Source organism: Anneissia japonica, unplaced genomic scaffold, assembly GCF_011630105.1.
Source record: "Anneissia japonica isolate Jap-2015-1 unplaced genomic scaffold, ASM1163010v1 scaffold287755_len519135_cov135, whole genome shotgun sequence".
Classification (NCBI taxonomy): Eukaryota; Metazoa; Echinodermata; class Crinoidea; order Comatulida; family Comatulidae; genus Anneissia; species Anneissia japonica.
The window spans coordinates 22,448-38,839 of NW_022704004.1; the positions used below are offsets into that span (position 1 = coordinate 22,448).

The 16,392-nt window shown below is 31.8% G+C and overlaps 2 long non-coding RNA genes across 2 annotated transcripts in view; one reads left to right on the plus strand and one right to left on the minus strand.

Moving 5' to 3' along the window:
- LOC117104558 overlaps positions 1-2,790 on the plus strand; it is an 8,759-nt gene extending 5,969 nt beyond the window's left edge. Inside the window, exons 2-3 of the long non-coding RNA XR_004444778.1 lie at positions 2,019-2,358; positions 2,645-2,790. This is a non-coding gene — a long non-coding RNA (uncharacterized LOC117104558). The remainder of the gene's footprint in view (positions 1-2,018; positions 2,359-2,644) is intronic.
- Positions 2,791-4,123: 1,333 nt separating this feature from the next.
- Positions 4,124-16,392, minus strand: part of LOC117104555 — a 32,623-nt gene continuing 20,354 nt past the window's right edge. The window contains exons 2-5 of the long non-coding RNA XR_004444776.1: positions 15,044-15,257; positions 13,500-13,619; positions 5,061-5,152; positions 4,124-4,258 (exon numbers count right to left, since the gene is read on the minus strand). This is a non-coding gene — a long non-coding RNA (uncharacterized LOC117104555). The remainder of the gene's footprint in view (positions 4,259-5,060; positions 5,153-13,499; positions 13,620-15,043; positions 15,258-16,392) is intronic.

Here is a 16,392-nt window from a genome sequence, read left to right on the forward strand (position 1 = left end):
GAATATGAATCATGCAGATCTGGAATCAAATCTAGGTGGTGGGGTAAACATTCCTCCCCAGGGAAAATTTCGATTTCTAGATGGCGGGCAATGAGCTTTCCGACTTCTGAGGTGTCTTTTAATTACTTTTATGTTCGTCAAAATTCAAGGTTTTCCCATCTTGAAAACGGTCTGGTAATTTTTTCCCATTGTTATTACAGTAAATAGGGCTTATGTGTGTATACATATATAAAAATTTAAAAAAAATGAGTAGTTGCATACGAATTGTCCATGAATCGATGAATCCCAAAAAGAAAGGGGGGTTTAATAATGGTACTGTTAGGAACTATAAAGAACCATATCTAAACTTCATAATACAATATAGTTTAAATATGATGATGTTTCAAAATTGAATTTTCTGTAGTATTTAAAATGTATTTATTTTATTGTTTCCATATTTATAGTTCTATTATTATTTTTCTTGTATTTTAGTATTCTCATTTGGGGACCACGGTGGAAATAAGTTGCTTTTTGTACTTTCCTGTGTTTTTGTCCTTAAATGTTTTCCCATTCAATATCCTTTTTAATGTTTTTATATAATTTTGATGCCTTTTGTATGTGTCTGTGTGTATATTTGTACATGCCAATGTGGAAAAGCAAATATATAATCTCTATTTATACCATTAAAGATTATTTATTCCAATAATTAAACTTGAGTAATTCTTGTGGCCATTTTCACCTAATATCCTGGACGCACCCACCTGTGTAGCAGATTGTGAATTCCAAAGAACTGCTTGACATGAGTTGACGACGAATATTGTGGACAAGCTGTATTTTAGCAAAAAAAAAACAAAAAAAAAAAAAACGCCAATGTTTTACGATTATAGGGTATATTTGTGATGTACGTATCAACAAAACGAGGTAGGCCTATGTATTGTATGTGTTAAAATAAAACAATTGCAATTTGTGTTACTTTTAAGTTCCGTTATCAAAAAATGTGAGTCGGTTTCTTTGTAGTTGTGCATGACATGGTGGAAATAGATTCAGGCGGATTAACGCGGCTTGTTTTGAAAAGCCTAAGGCCTGTGCATTTTATATACTAGTACACGCTGATGAAAATTAATTTGCAAAATCATGTTAGACTAATAATATTTTCTTATTTTTATAGTACAAGGATATTTTATTTATTTATTCTGTCTTTTTACTGCACTTTCAGTACTTGTGTACTGTTTTTCAAAGTCGTACAGTTGCATAATCAAATTTTGTTGCATAACAAATATTGAAATGAAATGCAAGTAACATAAACATTCCTAAATATATATACAATACAAATAATTATAGAATTAAGAAAGTTTTTAAAAGATAAAATAGTCATGTATATAGGTGTGTACCGGTATATGTACGTTGCATACATATTCTTTTTTCCACAAATCGATAAACCCCAAAAATAAAAAAATGGTCTGGATCCCACTCTCCCCCTATAAAATTTTGATTCCTAGATGGTGGGAAATGAGCTTTCCTGACTTCTAATCTTCTTTTTCTTCTTCTTCTTCAAAAAAAAAAATAAAAAAAAATAACGGGTCCTGAAACGGTAGACCTAGAAGTTTTTATTTATTTTTTTATATTTTGGCTAAGGGAGGGGGATCATGACCCGCCAATGTGAATTGCGAGACAATGTAACAAGGTTGGGGACTGGATAAACACTCTTTCCGCAAGATCTCCTCCTTCTTTCCTCTTTCTTTTATTGCAATTCTTTCTGATCATACAAAAATCTCCATAAACATTATATATTTTCTGTCAAAAAGTGGGGGCCCCGGTCCCCGGTTGCGCCAGGCATGTCTTACATAAAACGGCCATGGAGGTCTGAGATAATGCTTAACTGTAGTGGTGGACCTTCCCTATTTCTACCCTATAAAATAAAAAACAAAAATAAAGAAAGTCCAATGAATCTTCCGACTGATGATATAATTTCTTCGTTCCTTAAAATTATCATGTCTCAACCAATACTGTTTCTTGTTCATATCTTTTTTTTTTGGCAGATGAAGCAACAGAGCATGACCCATGAGGCAAGTCCTGAAAAGTGTACTGAAGTTTTGTTTGAACATTTGCTGATTTAGTGCGATAATCCTGGTAAAGGAAGGTATAGGAGCAACCAGTCAATGTTAAAGTGTCAAAGCATATGGAATCATGCCTGTTTGACAAGGGTGCATATTAATGCGGCAATACAATACTGTTTGTGAGAATTATATTTGATGGTGTCTGGAAAAAAAATAAAACAATTGAAAAGCATCACAGTAGGCCTACTTGCTGCTACTTGGAAATTGGACTCTTGCAAGATTTCTTTTGCTTAAATCAGATTCAACACAAAGCCACTATAGCGTAAGCTCAGTTGTTCAATTCCTACCCAAATGACTTTGTATTTGCAAGTATTATAGAACATGCTGAGCATTCAGTATGATGAACTAAAACATTCCTAACATAAAAAAAAACAGCATTGAATGGCATTAGAGTACTCAGTGGTACATGGAAATGGGACTTACACACCAGATAACTAACCTGGTGCTTAACCACTACAACACTGAACTTGCGCTTTACCAAATCAGTATTTGTGAAAATCACTGAGAATACAAAAACAATATCTGTATTTTTTTTTTTTTTTTTGCAGACAGACAATTCTCTGCAAGATGATAAGTAACTTTTGATATACATCAAAGAATTAATAATACTGTAAGTATTAAGTGAAATATACTGAAGCTTTATGAGATTATTAACTTTATTATTACTGTACCTTTAATTTTGTTTAATTCGTGTTTGTGTCTATTTTTTTTTTTTTTTTTTTTTTTTTGTATTTTTGGTGGATGCAGCAACACAGTTTCAAGACAGGAAAAGTACTGCTGCAGAGGAAGACAAGGAAGAGAAACCTATTATAATTAATTTTGTCTAATATAGGAAATTTAATTTAATTTAGTTAATTTAATTTGTCATGCCTAATACAATACAGAAGTTTTGCTAACATCTTGCTGAATATTGTGATGCCGTAATCCCGGCGAAAGCGAATGTATTATTTGTTGTGGTTGTATTATTTGTTGCAGCATTAAGACAACAATTGCTTAATTCTGAAAAAAACTGAGTATATTGTACAGAAGATATAAACTCACTAATTACAATCAGACCAGAGAACCAGAAAAACTACTATGATTACTAGCAGAGCATTTTAACTTTCTATATAATGAATTGTTGATGCCTAATAATTTACATTATGTGATTTTGGTTATGAAGATAATAAAAAATATAAGTAGTGTGTTGACTTTTCTTTGCTGTTCAAGTCTGAAGACTAGTGGATGCAGGTAAGTTGTTGCAGCATCCTGAAAAACTGATTATTGTACAGAAGATATGAACCGACTACTGTAATTATTAAGAACCAGAAAAATACTATAACTTGCATTTTAACTTTCCATATAATGATTTGTTGATGCCTAATAATTTTCATTACGCGATTTTGGAATATGAAGATAATAAAAAAAAAATCAATAGTGTTTTGGTGTTTCTTTGCTGTTCAAGTTTGAAGACTGATGGCTTGACTGATAGATGCAGGTAAGATGAAAAAAAGCACCCTCTGATAGAAAAAGGCTAATTTTTCCCAGGTCCTTCAATTTCTATTAAAAGTGGTGCTGAAGGGTGCCCTCCAATAGAAAGCCAAAATTTCCAGGGACTCTAAAATTATTTAAAGGGTCCTGTGTGGTGCTGAAAACCGCCCTCTATAGCCATTTTAGTTTAATGTTTTTCGGTGGTTCTTATTTGTCATTAACTTAATTAATAAGGTGGTAGTGCCCTCTAATAGCCAGTTTTTATGCTATTTTGAAAAACTTGGATGTTAGAGGGCGCTTACTGCCATTGACAATAAGACACCCTAAAAAACTTTAAATTAAAATGGCTATTTAGGGCGATTTTCTTCACTCTTTTTATCAGAACCGGACAGATTATTGTGGCCAAATAACTTAGTCATATTTAGGGCCTTTTTCTATTCGAGGGCGCTTTTTTTTTTTTGCCATCCTGATTTTCATGCTCTTTCAATGCCCAAGAAGAAAAACAATACTAAACTGAATACAATGAATATTTATTTATTCAAAATACTCAACAAAATTACAATGAATATTTATTCAAAATATTTCCAAAACGATATTAAATTTAATACTTGAATTACAATGAATATTTATTCAAAATATTTCCAAAACGATACTAAATTACAAAGATATATTGCCAAATCAGCTGCCACATTCTGAAAGAATAAAGTGGAAAGGGAAAACATTTATACAACAATATTAATTATTAATATTAGTTATTAATTGAAACATTTACGCAAATTTATACAACAATTTATAAGTCCAGTGGAAAGGGAAAATATTCAAAGTTATTTTTAATTGAAACATTTATGCATCCAGTGGAAAGGGAAAATATTCAAAATCATTTTTAATTGAAACAACAATTTATAAGTCCAGAGGAAAGGGAAAATATTTAAAGTTACTTTTAATTGAAACATTTACGAAAATTAATACAATTTAAAGTTATTTGATTTACATTTAATAATAAATAATTTTAGAAACAAGTATCAAATCTGAAATCAGTGTTAGCATTTATTTATCCCACAAAATTTATAATAAGAAAATTGAGGCATGTTGTGGCAAAAATTAAAATTCAAGTTATTGGTATTTTCAGATACCTGAGTATGTGATCTTTAAAATGAGGGGTCATTCATTGAAATTGGACATTTGAAGCCTAAGTTATTGGAAAAAGATAAACATGATTTTGAGTAATTGCCTTTCAAAGTTAATTGTGCATACACTGTTTAATAGAATTAACTATCAAAATAACATTTAAACGATTTGTTGACCACTTTCAGAACATGATTAACAAGACATTAAACTGTTGATTTGTAGTGAAAAACAAATTTGGATTTTTAGGCAATTTTTTTAGCTCCCATATTTTAAAAGCTCATTTACTCAATACTGGCCTGTACGACAACTTAACCAAATTTTCGCTACGACATGCCTCAATTCACAAAGTTTTTCTAGCAAACTCACCATTCAGTAGAGGAAGCAAAATTCGCCATTCAGCCAAGCAGGGCTGGTCCACTTGTTGCAGAGATGCAATGTCTAAATTTTCTTCAGAATTTCTATAGTAAAATAAATTGTATTAATTAGATTTAGGATGAGAAAATACAAATGCACCATAAATATTAAAATGTTTAATTGTTAATTTAATTATTATAATTCTAGAATAAAATTGGCAAAATAATTAAATTTTAATTTTATGAGCTATTAATCATAACATAATTAAATATTACATGCAGAATAAAAATGATAGTATGCATTTTATATACTGTATATTAATGCTTGCAATACACAACAAAGATAGTTCTGGAAAGAACTATAGTTGGTTGAGAATGCAGGGCTGGTGGAACATTTTCAAAGTGTGAGGGGCCCCCAACTAGTACAATGGATGGGAATACGAATCAAGGGGATCTGGCTTCAAATGTAGGGGGTGGGGGTCATAATTTTCCCCAAAAAAGAAGACAGTTCGAGGATCCTCAAATTTTGATTCCTAGAGGCTGGGAAATGAGCTTTCCCAACTTTTGAGCTGGGTGAATCGTAATGACAAGTTCTTCAAAATTCAAGGTTTCCCCCTCTTGAAAACGGTTAGCTCAATGTTCTCATTCTTATTACATTAAAAGGGCCTGTTATGTGTGTATACATACATAAAAAAATAGAGTAGTTGCATACGTATTCTTTTTTCCATGAATTGAAAAACCAACAAGAGAAAGGTTGATCTGGGGATTTCCCCAAGGAAAATTTTTACTCCTAGGTGGCAGGAAATGAGCTTTTCCGACTTTTGAGGTGTCTTTTAACGACTTTTAAGTACTCTAAAATTCAAGGTTCCCTCCTCTTGAAAATGATTCCATGAATCAATGAACCCCAACGTGAGGGGGATTCAGGTCCTCCCTGGAAAAGTGTTGATTTCTAAATGGCAAGAAATGAACGTTCACGACTTCTGAAGTTCTTTAAAATTCAAGGTTTTCCCCTCTTGAAAATGGTCAGGTTAAGTTTTCTCATTCTTTAACAGTACTGTAAGTGTATACATAAAAAAAATGAGTTGCATACTATTTCTTTTTTCCAAGTATCGATAAACCTAAAAAATAAAGGGGGTGCGAGACTTCTCCCCTTGGAAAATTTTGATTCCTAGATGGCAGGAAATGAGCTTTCCCGACTTGTGAGGTGTCTTTTATTGACTTTGTGTGTTTGTGTTTGAATTATCTCGAGAAACGGCTGCACAGACATAATTAAAAATAACAGGGAGTATTAGGCATAACCCAATGAAAAAATAACGGTCCAGAGTAGGGTGTGGATGTGAGGACCAATTAAAGGATTTTAGAGCAAACGTTCTAGACAAGATATTTTAAAAAACTAATCAACTGATATGAATGAAAGTTCAACCAAGTTACAAGGAAGACATTATTAAGTGTTAAGTGACGATCAAAATTCAGGTGTGAATTTGAGGGTCATTTAAAATCCAAGGTCCCACCTAAATATCTCTAAGGATAATCAATGGATCAAAATTTTCCTTTCCACAATAATTTGTCATGTCTCAATGAAAAAAGAATATGGATATGAGAAACATTCAAATGAAAACGTCCCAGACCAGATATTTAAAAAACTAATAAAATGATCTGATAGACATTTTCGTGAAAGTTCAATCAAGTTACAAGGAAAATAAATTTGAATTGTTGGTGACTATCCAAAGTCGGGTGTGCATGGAGGCCAGATTCCACGCCTAAATATCTCTAGGACCATTTAAAAAAATAGGTTTACTGGAATACTGTAGGGATAAACAATAGTTATGTGATGAATATCTATGAGTGCAATTACAGTAAAGCTGTACAGCGTTTTATTACTGACTTCACTTTTTCAGAACTGATTGGGAATTAATGTTTACATGTATACAATGTGAGGCTAAAAACCAAACCCCCATATTTATATTAGCATAATATTTCCATTTGAACACTAATACATGGTATGTATTTTTTTGTCAGGTATAAGAGAGTGACGTTCCAGTGTGTTAAAGCCAGAAGATGTAAAGCATTGGCAGGTGTACAACTGATACAATAAAAGGCATTTGAAAAATAAAATTGAGTGATTAAATTTTGGTATGGATGTGAATATATGGACTATTCAAAGCAAAATGTCCCAGATCAGATCCCAAAAAGTAATCAACTGATTTGAATGCAACTTTGTGTTCAAGTGTAATTTTTTTTAAGTAGATGGTGGTTGGTGGTTCGAAAGTAGGATCATACTTTTTAGGGATTTATTTTTGAGAAAGGGATTTGCAGTAGTTGGAGATATGCTCTCTACGCAGTGCTTTTGTTATTATTGTTATTATTATTATTAAAATATATTATTATTATCATTATTATTTATACACTTTAAAAATGATAGGTCAGTTACTGAAATTTATTTACTATTGCCAAAGTTATGAGTATAAGTATTACGGTTTCTCTGAACTAAAGCATACAATACACATATAACATATCAGTTTACTCAGTTTAAATTAACATATTTGACAGTATGCCGATTTTAGGATAGTGAGCCTTCAATAGCAAACGCTTTGGGTACTTTATAGTTATACTGAGGAAAGAACATTCAGTACAGAATAAATTTTGAATTCAGTTTGTTTGGCCTTTGATACCACTCTACTAATATAAATGGTATCAGTACCTGGTAGGATAGCCTGCTCCTGCGCCAATTACCAGCAACCACACTTAAAGCATGTGGATCCAATGATCAGGGAAAATAATTGCCCTTTACAGTATAACCTCAAGGATAAGGTGCATCATAAATGCCCGTACCAGTATCAGATTTTTACGAATTACTCATTACGAATTGAAAGCCTAAATTAGGATTGCCCAAATAAATTCAAATTGTGTTCATTAGCAGATAATTTATTACCAAATAGCCTAACCTATTATGTATACAATAAATACCATTTAAATTGTTAAATTTTGAATATTTTCTAAATTATTTATTTGTAAGTTTGTCCATGAATTAAGAGAAGGGGCATTCCACAGTATTTTTTTGTCAAGGACATTACAATTTAGAGAATTTGTAATGCTATATCTAGTAAAAACCAGTCAAGGAAAACACTATATTTTTGGGTCAATTATTGCTTGTAGACTGAAGTTTAAGTAGGTAAAAAAAAAAAATGAAAAAAAAAAAATTACAGCGTGACTGTAAAAACAAAATATATCCGCGTCACGGACATTACAGGATTGCGACATGACTTTTGACAGCATAAATATAAATTAAAAGTTCTGGGCTGTTTTTGAAAGAATTAAATATTCCTTCATACATCACATATTTAGGTAGTTGTTCTTGTCATATCAACAACAAAAAAAAAAATTAAAAAATATGATATTTTATTATATATAGGCAATTGGGTCATGGACATTACATTTGTCCATAATGTTACATATTTTCGGTAACATGTAAATATATTAAAAGAATGTTTACACCTAATTTTATATCAGCGATAACTTTTTACATACCGGTATTTTAATTTAACAGTTTAATAAGATAGTCCATAAGTCTAAATACATACAATAGTATAGAATGATCTAAAATTTAGTTATAGTTTTAAAAATGCATTTTCATGAAGAATAATGGGAACAAAATTAACACATAAATCAATTTTCTTTAGAGTAGTTACTGTACCTCCTAATTATTGACAGTGAATCTGTTGAGAATTATTAGCAATGAGTTTAATAGAGGGATTTAGCGATGATTGTTTACAGGCGGTCACATGACCTAACTTGGGTAAATGTAAAACATTATGGTTGTGAAAACAACACCCACTATTATCGTGAGAAATAAATGGCTAGGAAAGGCAATACGGTTGTTTAAAATAGCGTTTATTTATTTATCCTCCTTGCAATGTATGCTTTGAAATTTAAGTGATCATTCATAAACCTAAGCTGCTAACATCGCAGCATAGTCCGCGGGTCGAAGACCAACATGCATCACTTATTGTAACCATGCCGTAGATGCGCAGGGGCCTAGGCCTAACATTTGTCGAAAAATCTCAATACCAGTATCTTTACAGCATTAGCAAAACATTAAAGCAAAATTCTTAGTTTAATTTCCAATCAATTTGGCAATTTGGTATAGTTTACTGGTAATCATGATGATACAGTAATAAACAAGGCGCGATTGAAATCTCCATGTAAAACACCGCTGGGTCAGTGGATGGTTTATATCCAACATTCAAGGTCACGTTACCCCCATCACTAATTCCCTCTATTAGCTTCAATATCCACATCAAACACATACTACCCCTTGCTTCCAAAAGTGGCATAGGAGTTTCCCCTTCACCCTATCCTTATCTGCCCATGATACGTCAGGTACACTTGGGAATGTAAATGTTTTCTTATTTATGTTGCTTCTTAAAAAGCTACTGTGTAGTAACTCTAATTCATATAGGTCAGCATTTCAAATTTGACCAAAGAAAGTATGCACATCTTTTTTAGTTGGAAATTCAACAAGTACAATATAAATAAATTACAAAACATAACCGGTTTTTGGCTACCAGCTCCATCTGACCATTTGGTTTTAGTTCCCTGCAAACGCCCGCTAATTAAAATCTCAATTGCACTAAAATTATTATTGTTGTTAAATTCATTGGGTTAGATTATTTATTATATTTATTAAATTATTATATTTATGAGGATTTTAAAAGCTTTGCTGTTGCTATTTAGAAAATGAATAAATTATTATTATAATTAATAATTTATTTTACTCCCCCTAAATGTATTTTAATTATCCTGTTTTAACCAGAGCATAACACATATTTATTATTTTATTATAATATTTTCCAAGTTAAACTGTAAGTAATAAAAAAAAAAGTTTCAATTCAGTGGTGCAAGCACCTTTTATTCTACAACAGCACAGATTAATACTTAAATATTGAGAAAAAAAAAATATATATCATACATAAAAGTATAAGCTGTTGTAAGGATCCCAGTCTAGAAGGAAAAAACCTTGTCTCAAGAGGATCCGTAAAAAAGGAAAAAGAATAAAATAATAAAAAAAAAATAAATAAATAAAATAAATAAATAAATGAATAAGATATTTAAATAAATAAATAAATAATTTGATAAACAAGATAAATTAAAGATGTACAGAAATAAACAGAATTCAGTTTAGGTACAGACTTAGATAATGCAATTTTAGATTTCTTTTAAAAGATGAAAGGCTAGTAAAATTGGTAGGGTCAATTTGGAGGTTATTCCACAACTGTGGTCCTGCAACCGTCACAAACAACTGACTTTTATTGAGCCTTACAAATGGAATGTATAGCTTGCCAGTATTTCTTAAATTATATTGAGTGGTATAGCTGTTGCTGCTGAACATTAGGTTAATGGTTTTTGGAAGTGTGCCTTTAAGTAGTTCATACATGAATTTTGTAATTTGCAATTTATGCAAATCATAAATTTTGAGCAGTTGAAGTTTTTTAAAAAGTGGCTCTGAAGGTGCTAAGTAGTGTGATTTAGTGATGACCCTTAAAGCGCATTTTTGTAGTTTCAGAAGGTTGTTGAGATTAGAACGATAGTCAGATGCCAAAATTATGTTACAATATTGAAGGTATAGGAGCCCAAGAGTGTTATAAAGTGAAGTTAAAATGTTTAATGGAAAGAACAATTTTAATTTATTTATTATGCTAATAGATTTAGATATTTTGTTAGAAATGTAATTTTGATGAGTGGTCCATTTTAGATTTTCCTGGACGTAAAGCCCAAGAAAAAGTGTCTCGCTTTTGCGTTCAATATACAGTAAGTACCTCGAAAACATATATTAAAATTTTGAAGAGTTGGCTTTTTATGAACATTATGAAAAATAATGTAATTTGTTTTGAGAGTATTAATAAAAAGTTTATTGGGAATGAACCAGTCACCAAATTTTAGCAATTCTTCATTAATAATATTAAATAGCGTGTGTAGATTTGGATTAGAATAAAAGAGAGTAGTATCGTCGGCGAAGGAGACCACCTGCAGTACAGTATATCACTAACCCGAGTCAAGCCATTAACATAATAAGAAATCATTATTATTATCTATGCCATGAGATGTTTCAGTCATGAAAAGCTTGTGGATGTGTGTGTGTATGTGTGTAACATCTTCGTGTTTTGCATGTTTTTTTGTGTGCAACATATCTTAAGAAAAGGCTGCACATACTGTACATAAGTGAAAATAACAGGGAGTGAGGTATAACTCAATGAAGAAATTATTAAATTTTGGTGATTGTCCGGAGTAGGGTGTGGATGTGAGGACCAATAAAAGGACTTTAGAGCAAACGTTCTAGACAAAATATTTTAAAAAACTAATCAACTGATATGAATGAAAGTTTAACCAAGTTGCAAGGAAGATATTATTAAGTGTTGATGACGATTCAAATTTGGGTGCGAATTTGAGGGTCATTTAAAATGTCCAAGACCTAAACATGGCAGAAACAACAGATAATGAATATTTAAATTAGTGCAATTACAGTAAAGGTATACAGCGTTTTATATACTACTTTACTTTTTCCAGTACTGATTGGGAATATTTTTAATGCATCTTAACATTTAAACATGTGACGCTAAAAACCAAATCCTCATTTTTCTATTTGCATAATATTTCCATTTCGACACCAATACATGGCAGGTATTTTTTTGTCAGCTATAAGAGTAAAACGTGCCAGTGTGTTAAGCCAGAAGATGTAAGGAATAGGCAGGTGTACAACTGACGCAATGAAAAGCGTGCGGAAAATGCTTAAACTTTGATGTCGATATAGGACCATTTAACGTAAAACGTCTGATCTGAATGAAAATTTTGTGTTAGTGTAATTTTTGAGGATTTATTTTATAGAAAGAGATTGGTGGTGGGCAGAGTTGCTCTCTACTGAGTGCTGCTGTTATTATATTATCATTATTGCCTTTTCCCAGCAGTAGCTAGAAAAGCCATTGTTTTTGTTCTGATTTTTTTCCCCCTATCTTTTTTCACTGGGTTTTTCCCCCTCAGGACTTCCCATGCTTGGAACTTTTCCATGACTTGTCGAAGCATAGACCATACATTAAGGATGTGCCTCCTAATATTTAGTGTTAATCTAAAGTGGGGTGTGGATGTGAGGACCAATTAATGTGATTTAAGGGCAAACCGTCTACACCAGATATTTAAAAAAACGGGTCATTTGAACTTTGAATGAAACTTTTGGGAAATTAACCAAGTTACAAGGAAGAAATTATGTGTTGGGAGACAATCTAGTTTAGGGTGTAAATTTGAGGGTCATTTACTGTCAGGTCCAAGACCTACAGTAAATATCAATGGGTATGATTCAAACATTGTATAACAGTTTGTCAAGGTCTAGTAAAGAAATGATTAAATGTTTGTGACAATCCAGAGTAGGTTGTGGATATGTGGACCATTCAAATGAAAACATCCCAGACCAGATATTTCACACTAACAGATCAAATGATTTGTTTCTGGAAAGTTAAAAGGAAGATACTATTATGTGTGGGGGAAGAACCAGGTTAGGGTGTAAATTTAAGGGTTATTTAATTGCATACATCCCAGATATAATTGATCTAGTAAAGAAATGATTAAATGTTTGTGACAATCCAGAGTAGGTTGTGAATATGTGGACCATTCAAATGAAAACATCCCAGACCAGATATTTCACACTATGATCAAATGATTTGTTTCTGGAAAGTTAAAAGGAAGATATTATTATGTGTGGGGGACGAACCAGGTTAGGGTGTAAATTTAAAGGTTATTTAATTGCATACATCCCAGATATAATTGGATGAAAATGAAACTTTGCAGAATAGTTTGTCATGGTCAAATAAAAAAATTGTCAAATTTTAGTGACGATCCGCAGGAGGGTATGGATATGAGGACCATTCAAAGGAAAACGTCCCGGACCAGATATTTCGAAAACGGATCAACTGATCTAAATGAAACATACGGTAAAGTTTAACAAAGTTACAAGTAAGAAATTATTATGTGTTGGGCATGATCCACTTTAGGGTGTAAATGTGAGGGTCATTCAAATTTCTGATGTCCCAAACATAAATATCTCTCAAAACTTGTTAATGGGTCTAAATGTTCATTTTTCTGGAATAGTTTGTCAAGGTCAATATTTATTAGAAAACCACTTTATATAGTTTTGTTAATTGTTTTGTCATTAATGACATAAATGAAATAATATTATTATGTTGATCTCTCCAATTGTATTACCCTGTTAATTATATTAATTTCAATTAAAAACTTTTTTCATGAAAATTTTATTTTAATTTATTTTAAAATAATTTAATTAGAATTTTTATGTTCTAATATTGAAATTGTAATGTTTATTCTTAGTGATGAATCAGGTCGAACGTTATCCCACAAAGCTTTTACAACAGACAAGAAATTCATAAGAACAAGTTTTTTCACTCACCATTCAGCAGAATTAACGAGCACAAAACAAAAAAGCAACATTATAGCCATTGAGATGAGCAGGATGAGTCCACTGGTTTGCTGAAATCTTTGCAATGTTGAGCCTTCTACAAAATTTTTACTGAAATAAAATACATACAATACATTCATTAAAAAACCAGAATTAGGAAAAGAATTTACAAACATTAAATGTAAATTTTAATTCTAGAATAATACTTGTCCATAGCATATAAAAACATTATTTTAATATTATTATTACTATAATCATTATTTAATTCCAACATTAGGTCAAATAATGAAATTTTATGTTAATCATAATTGTAATTAGAATCAACAAGAATCATATAAATGTATTTCATATTAATATATATTTAGGCGCGATCGCCAAATTATTCCAGAAGACAAATCTGTGTTTAGATGTGCTTTCCATTGTTCTACCAAAATGCGTCTAAAAACACTGTTTGAATAGTGCATCGTTTAGACGCCGATATTCCGTTTTGGCCTTTGCTCCTCCCCTTTAACTATGACTGACTGGATGCACCGTAAAACGCGTCCAATTATTATTAATTATTATTATTATAGACAACTCTCTAAAATGAATCATAATACGCCTGACTGCGCGCCGCAATACCCAAGAACTGATTTGTTTACCTGCTAGCGAACTCTCTTTGTAGGCCACCTGGGTGTGCAAGAACTGACAGAAGTAAACCAAGGGAGGTCAATGCTAAAAAAATAGTCGGTTGGGTACTGGGACGTCGTTCAGTAGGCCTAGTACTGTGCATAGGTGAGACTACAGTATCGTAATATTCAGTGATTTTACGAATTGATGAGCAAATATAACATTAAAAAATCCGATTTTTTAGTTATTTCTGACGTAGTCGCATGCCACCATCAGTTTTAAGAGTGGCAATCAGCCTCCTGTGCAGCTGTGGTAACACTCAGCACAGCAATTAATTGCTCTCCTTGCCATTGAAGAAAGGGATCACATGGTAAGACCCATGCCTCCGAAAATGTTGTCCATGATTAAAGTAGATGAAATTTTGCATTAAAGGTAAATTATATTTACATTTTATAAAACAACATTTATTAATTGAATTTACATGAATTTCATGCGAAACACAATTTTTTTTATGCCGAATCAACATATTAACATACAACATATAATTTCACGGATTTCCTGACAATATTTTCGAAAAACTCTTTCCTTCTCTTTATTATTACAAAATCAGCCTAATCGCATCACAAATGAAGGCCCTGATAGAAATCGCGTCACAAATGAAGACCCTGATAGAAAAAGAAATGACTTCAAAATTCGCTCAAAATCATAGTACAAGCCCTCTCCCTCAGGGAGTGGGCTAAAAACTGTAAAATCAAGGTGAACCTCGCACATAGTACGTTAGCAAATATGGACATTAACACTACCTGGTCTACTCTGAAATATTTATTGTGCATTCATGAAATGGATGGTTATGATTAGATGGATTGTTTGTCAAGAAGGTATAGTGATATATAAGTAAATTATGTGTTGGTCTGATTTTGACTTACTTTATGTTCCCAGGCCTATCCAAGCGGTAGAAGGTTACAACGTGCGTGATTCGCTGTGGTGGAACGCACATGCATATCTAGAAGTTGCTCTTGCTGTGGTGTCATTTCAGCAGTTTCCTGATTTTTGTAGTTTCAAGTGTCTGACAATGAATATTCATTATCATAATACATCATGATCTGGTAAATTACGCAAATGAGTCAACTAGCAAACAGCCTGTAACACAAAAATGATATTAGATTTAACCAACAAATATTAAGATTTACATTAATAAAAAAAAATGGTAAAAGTAAATGTGTAATATTAATTTAAATTAATTTTCCCTTAAATAACATTATTTCACAGGGTTTGTATTTATATATTCAACACCAACATGACTATAACAACTTGACTATGACAAATCCCAATGTAATTCTCTTCAACCTTCTTGTACAGCATTCTGATACCATGGATAATACCTCCATAATATCAGATTGAAGTTTCATGATATTGGGTAAACATATTTATGACGATTATTGCACAAGAAAAACTGTAAAATCGACATTCAATATTGTACATTCATGGAACAGATGGTTAGGATGGATTGTTTGTCAAGAAGTTTGTAACACATCCCATGTTAATACTTGTCAGTCTTGGACAGTCTTCTGAAGTTTCATAATACTGGGTAAATATAATTTATGATGATGACATTGTATTGCACAAATAAAAAAAAACTGTAAAACCGAGAAGATATGAACCACTCATATAGTACAATTTTTAATTTAAGATTGTAGGATGTTTTTAACAGCATTATTTTTATTGCCCTACATAGTGAAGAGAATGGAAAATGAAAAGAATATTTAAAACAAAAATTTTATAACAACATTTATGAAAACAAAATTGAGATTATTAACTACAGTATGGATATACTGAGCTCACTCTAACCTTTGCTTTTGATAGCCAAAGTAAAAAATCTTTTTTTTAGCCAATTGAATCTGTCTTTTGCCAAAATTTGATGAAAATTGTTTAAAAATCATTGTGAATACACCCAAAGGTGACGGAACTAGGGGGTGCTGTGTTATGGAGAGTAATGTGTGACCGGAAATGGTCTGCAGTCAGTTGGTTGTTACCTGCGCCAGTGATGCTGGAGTATATAGTACAGCAATTTGAAACTATTATTTAGGCCTAATGAATGAAAATTTCGGAGTTTGTCAGGTAGTGAAATGATTATTTCACATTTTAATAAGTGCTCCCTAAATTCATAAGTGTAAGCTAAATTACGGTGATTAATTAATTAATTATTTCGAATCCCTCTTTCCAAGAGGGGATGCAAATGCTTTGTGAAAATGAGTACGCCGCGGTACTCATTTTC